At 40.6% G+C, this 6,622-nt stretch overlaps 1 protein-coding gene across 2 annotated transcripts in view; it reads right to left on the minus strand.

The window, feature by feature from the left end:
* The window catches only part of fasn (fatty acid synthase), a 52,474-nt gene extending 47,230 nt beyond the window's left edge, over positions 1-5,244 (minus strand). Inside the window, exon 1 of one of the 2 annotated variants that reach the window (XM_030399576.1) lies at positions 4,864-5,243. The gene's annotated coding sequence lies outside the window, so the exon portion shown is untranslated. Of the gene's footprint in view, positions 1-4,802 lie in introns of both variants that reach the window. The other variant, XM_030399577.1, reaches the window with a different exon arrangement.
* Positions 5,245-6,622: the final 1,378 nt, after the last annotated feature.

The following is a 6,622-nucleotide window of genomic DNA, read 5'->3' on the forward strand; positions in this document are numbered from 1 at the left end:
CTCCATAATTCTGAACCATTAAGTCATTTTGAGACAATGAAATAATTGCAGAATATTTATATAGCACTGTTTCATGATACTCTGACCCTTTTAGAAAGAACATTACATTGCAAGAGGAAACAACACACATTAAAAATGTAAACATTATGCCCCCTAAAGGAAATTAAAGTTGTCCTTTGAAAAAAATGCAATTCATAATTTATTGAACAATAATGACTCATTTATAAATCTATATTCAAGTTAATTTGAATATTTGCTTTTTTACATATTTTTCTTAGGCATATTTTTTATTCATTTATAACGTATTGATTAAAATGGTATCTGATTATGTACGAACTAACACTAAAGCAAGCAATGCTGAACACGGAGCCAAGATCATCCTTTTCTCAGAGGGGTAAAAGAAACTGTCTTGTAGCTTCACGAGTGTCGTACAATAACATTACAGCATACTTAGCCATTTGACAGAAATACGCAGGGAAACACAGCTGTCAATCAGAGACAGATGACAGATTCCCTCAGAGATATTAATCATTATTCAGACAGGAATTTCTTAATGCATGTACAGCTTCTAAATCAGCTGATATTAAGGATAGCTGGTTCAGTGAATGCATGAACAACTGGCAACTGTGTCATTGCAATACTGACTGATACATTATAAACATATTAAATTCCGAACGGGAAACTTAGTATGTGGAAAGAAAACAAATGCCTTGAAATTCATAATCGCAGCAAAACATGAAATGGGAAATTACTGAAAAGTCCCTGGAATTCGGCAGTAATTCAACAGTAACCACCATTCACACTGATCATGTAAATGTATTGAAGCAGACGTAATTGTGTTGGCATTGACTGGCAGGTTTGGAGATGAAGACCCCCTTAAAGCACGCATGAAAGAGCACTTACAGCAGACAATGTTGTCTGCCGATAGACTACTCTGTACATGACTGAGCACTGCCATGTTGCACTGTGTGTGTGTGTGTGTGTGTGTGTGTGATGGTCTTTGTTCTTTGTTTCTAGGCCAGGCCCTGTCATGTCAACACTGCCAGACCTGCCAACCAATGGGCTAGCAGCTTGGGACAGAGCTCCTCTAAATCAAACCATGTCACTACATCAATGTAGAGCAGCTTCACATTCATTCCCTCAGAACATACTGTACACACTTTAGAAATGCTCAACACGCTGCCTGAGCCTACATGGTCCGGCACAGAGGATTAAGTGGAGCTTCGTGATGCTGACTTTCTCCTCACATATTATTGTTCTCATGTGTGGAGATGAATGTCCGACATTTGTGATGCTGTTGTATTCTCAATAAAGACAAAGAGGTACAAGGAAAATCAAAAACCTAAAATTCAGTTCCCAGCTGAAGCTAGACTGGAAGCTACAGATTTTTGTTTGTTTTTATTCTCTCTAAATGACACTTTCATTGGGCACTAGCTGTTCATGCTGTGAGGAAAGTGCTGGTAAAAAGTCAGCGCAAGAGAGCACCACGGTGACGGTAAGCTGACACACAGTAGTAAAGTTTGTTAAACTGTGCCGAGGCCCCAATTGAACACTATATGTGTAAATCATGCACAATACCGAGGTGGCTGAAAAGAAAAACAAACAAAAACGTGTGTGAAACTCAAGTCAGTCTTCGTGTCCATGAAGTCAAGAAGGTCCCCGCAATGTTAATTTCACCATCAGTATATCCAGAGCGTGTTCACTCAGCTATCCACATTAGTTTAGGAGTGTTATTATAAGGATTTACAGTGGTGTACTAACAAGCCTCCGTTACAGCTTCAATGACGTTCATATGCCTACAGTGCCGTATGATTTACATTAATTTCATTTTCATCAAATCACCTATAATTTCATCTATAATCATAGAGGAGAAAACACATTCCCATAAGGACAGGTTGTTTAGTCACAGGGAAAATGGAATAAGGCGTAATAATTTGTTTTACAGTGACTGATCCATCAAGGAAAACAACCCAAACATTGTCCATTTTCATTTTCTGTTGGACTGAAATCAGTTTGGACCAATTTCTGTTATTCAAAACTCACTTCAGAATATTTAATACCTGACTGCAGGTATTACAGTTATACAAAGCACTGAATTATTTTGTATTACATTCTATATCATTTATGAATATGAACAAATCTCATAACAAAAAGTAGACAAAATGATAAAGTTTCACAATACAAAATAATGTGATAAAATTAGGGGTATAATGTTTGTATTTTCCTAATGCATATATAACGAATATAGGCCATTAGAATCAGAGTTTATGTTCGGGTAGAATGACTATCTGCCCTGGCCCTTTCAGTCTTCCAGTAGCTGAAAGGATTTGGGATCCAAGATACAATGACCTGGGATTAGGCCTAATGTAGGACCTTCAGTACATTATCTAGCCTTACCTGACCCAGATCACACACTAACACCCTGAACATGACTTCAGGCATAAGGAGACTATGCGCTAGCTGCAAGCTTGGTTGATCAACATGTGTACCGTTACTCAGCACTTTATAAACTGCTTCTGCCCCACTGCAGCCTCATACTGTACTGAACATCAACCACAATAATATTCTACAGGAATTACCGCATTGCCTTCTACAAATATCCCTCGTTACATTCCCATCAGCCTTAACATTCCTGCTATCCGACTGCTTCACTCCACCAGGAGCTCACAACAAGACCTGACTTGACACGCAGCCCCATGGAAAAGGACCTGAAGGTGGAAACACAATGGCAACAAATGCCAAACTCTGTCATTACTCAGCAGGAAACTATATGATGCTCTGTCAGTTGAGTGAAGAGGACAAACTTGTTCCTGGATTGCAGGGTTGAAACTCGTACAGCAACAAGACTCTATGAAAACACATCCCTAAATCACGCGCCACCAAAGGTAACATTGGTTCATATAAAGTATGTTGTGTTATGTGATCTATTGCTATTATATTTGTGATTATCAAATAGCCATTTCATAACACTTATATACTGTACAAACAATGTTCCTTGAGTACTGCCAGTAATATTCATATACTGTACATACTGTAATGTCTGTCCTTGCTGCACTATTTATACCGTACATACTTTGCACTCAACTGCTTTTAGCACTTCTGGTTGGACGCCAACTGCAATTCATTGTCTCTGTGCTTGTAATGTGCACAACGAAAAAAAATCAGAATCTAATCCAATTTCATTTTGTGCCGAGAGAAATTGACTGAAGCAGATTACCACACTTTAAAACATTGTGTGCTATTCAAAAATTGATGTCATGTGTTTTGTTGCTTAATTGGTGACCAATAAACTTGAATCAGTTCGTATTACATTGTATTTCATGATCCTTATAGACAGAACGGACTGCCTGACGGTTTCTTTTCGTTGAAACCCCGTACTACAAAAACACACAAACACACACCTCTTTACGTCATTATTCATTTCATGGTAACTCAGCCATGTTGTAGCCAGACATTCTTGTACCACTCAGTCACCACAGAAGTCAGATTTCTAGATTTAGACTTTTTACTATCATTCTCCATTTGGTTTGTTCTCTCCCATGGCCCATGCCCGGCCTACAGTGTCAACACAACACGTAAAAGTCACCTTCAAATTGTGGTGGAAATTCTTATTCATAAGTGAACAAATAAGAGATGATTCACACACGGTTGTCTTTGTGTAATCTAATAAAGTGATAAAAGCAAGATGCAAACAGAGTTAACCAATTTCAGCTGAATGCCCGCCCACATCCACCAGGCAAATCCTGGCAGAGACTGACCAACAGTCACAGACAGCGTTACAGTTGATGGTACACTCAGAGATACCTTGAGAAAGGGAGATTTTCCCCAAACAACATCCAGCTGGCCAGACAGCCTTGGGTTAACACACAACAGCCGACATGGGTCCAGTGAGCACAGAGTGCTACTGTGCACATACACTTTCACATAAACCAGAGATGTCACCCTATAAAAGTAAGTTAAACTGTTCATACTTAGGCCAGGTCATGACTCAGAACACTAAAAGGTGTTATAAACGTTAGTTATTAAATGTATACGTGAATACATGAAATAAAACAGTGCAAGCTAATGTAAGGCTGCAACAACGTGTGCTGAAATGTAAATTGTAAATTCTGCTACCACACAAATGAGTGCAGGAAACAGTGAGCACTCTGAATGAACGCATATGCCACCCAGTCACCCTGGGAGCTGAGTTAGTCCAGTGCAAGTCTCTGGTGGCCGGTGGCCTCAATGAACCAAGTCATCATGCTGCGGAGACAGAATGCCATGAGGACATCTTATCACAGCATCTGACAGCACATACACACACACACACACACACACACACACACACACTGCACGATGACCAACACAGCTCCAGCATGCACGCCTTCATCGCTCCATCTCTCTGCCCTTTAAAACATTTGCTATTTTGTGAATAAAATACATTAGATTGACTATGGGATTATCTTTTATTTGGGACTGAATCCTGTCTAACGACAACGATAATCTCCATCAACTGCGAACAGACAAAGGGAAGCATTTCCAAAAGTTAGTGTGGCCCGTAACGTTAACTGACAGAAACAGAAGCTGCACGTAACTTATGCCGAGTAGAAATGTAGGCTCACGTGCAAGTTAGCTACATGCGTCGATTCTGACCCCAAAATGTCAAGTCGTAGTTTAATTTAAAAAAAGTATTTTCTTTTCCATATCACGCGAACCAGTGTTAATAGCAGTCGCATTAAATAAACCGGCAAATGTGTCGTGTTTTTATTTAGCTTAACCTACTATTGTTCTATCTAATTTTAAGAAATGATGTCACTCACGCCGGACAGTGACGACGTTCGCAGGTCGAATTCAGCAGCTCCTAACCGTTAGCGAGCTCACCTGTCTCTCCCGGAACCGGTCCGACGTCCCCGAAAAATCACGATTCGGAACCACTTGGTGAAATGTTCGCACTTTTTTTTTCACATGTATTCCCTCAGTGATAATCTGTTAGCTTTCCTACGGTGGTCCACGGCGGTGCTCCGTACGACTGCTAACTATACGCCTGACAACTGTCGTTTCCTCCTCTGTGAGGTTGACGTTAGCCTGCGTGCTTCTTCAGCTCCTTTTTTCTCTTGAATTTAAATGTCTCACATTCTGCTGGCCACGCCACATGGGCTGACAGCTTGGCTTGGCCGCGCAGTCCAATGAGAAAAGAGGCAGAGCTTTCGGATCCAGCCAGTGATGGGGTAATTCGCTGAACGCCCTCATAGTCACGGAGAAAAAAAAACCAAAACGTTGAGACAGGGTTACTGGAGTTCAAACCGAGCCTCCTCTCTGCCGTCGTATGACTAGACGGGAGCAGCTGCATCAGACAACAAAATAACACTGTCGGTTTGACTTAAATCTAATAAAATGTGGGAAAAAACTTTTTGATCGGCGCGTTTGACGAGGTTTTTTGTTGTTGTTTTTTTTTGCATAATTATTCGAAAAAGACGTTTAATTGTGATTGTGCTGAATAAATTCAAAGGCCTCTATATTTCAGCTGATTGACCCTGCGTGTGTGAAGGACCTTGAGTCTTTTTTTTTTTTTTTTCTTTTTTTCAGATCGCTGCCCAATTGCAGCATCTCACTCTGGACGGAGGTCAGGTTTTATTCCCTGATCTCCAATAACAAAGGGATCTTATTTGGATAACACTGATTTGAAGACTTGTGTCGGGTGGTATGCTATGGAATAAAATCGAACTCAAGCAATTCTCTAGTCGAAGCTGGAAATTGGATAAGTGATCAATAGATCAATGAATTAAGCCTATACCTTTTTATCTTAAAATGTGGATATGTCCCTGAAAGTGCCACGGTGGCTCTGTGATGTCACCCTCATGTTAAAAGAACAGGGGATCAAGAGTATTATAATTGATCACCCAGGAGCCACGAGTGGATGTACACAATGTCTCCATTTAACAGTTGCTATGGAAGTTCACTCATCAGCGGTGTGTCAGCCTCACGGTGGCGCTACAGGGAAAGTCAGCAGATCACCAAAGTCAGAATCTGTGCAAAATGTGACACATTCAGCTGCAGATATTTCAGCTGCAATCAAGTCCAGGTGACAACTGTGTTAATTAGACTACGCAGTCTGGATACACGTACTACTTCATGTGTTGATATCTTGTTTGTTTTTTTTGTTTTTCTTACATTTTATAAATGAAACAGTTCCTGGAGCATCTGCTGTGACTGATAATGGTGGGCATCAGTCGCATTTTCACCACTCAGAGGCATACAACATAAAAATCAATCAGCTCTGATGCAGTCCTCTGTGTGCTCTTTGCAAGCTCGAACGCTGTCTGTGACCCTTTATCGTGTTTACTTTAATATTTCAAAACTTAAATTAAACATGAAGCAACCACCGGCGTCTGCACATGTGGACAATTAAACTATTCCCGATGACACGCAAATTGGCCTATCACGGAGCGTGGATGTGACGCGTCATCCAATCACAATCCACTGAAGGGTGCCGTTGGGAGATAGGGTGATTAAAAGGCGGGCCCAAGCGATGACGTAACCAGGAATGCTCGTCTGACTCGGGGTTACTGAAGTTCATAATTTAAGATAACATGATGTGCTGAAGAAAGTCTACTGACCTACAATTCAGGACAGCGATGAT

The sequence above is a fragment of the Sparus aurata genome, chromosome 20 (assembly GCF_900880675.1).
Source record: "Sparus aurata chromosome 20, fSpaAur1.1, whole genome shotgun sequence".
NCBI classification, from domain to species: Eukaryota; Metazoa; Chordata; class Actinopteri; order Spariformes; family Sparidae; genus Sparus; species Sparus aurata.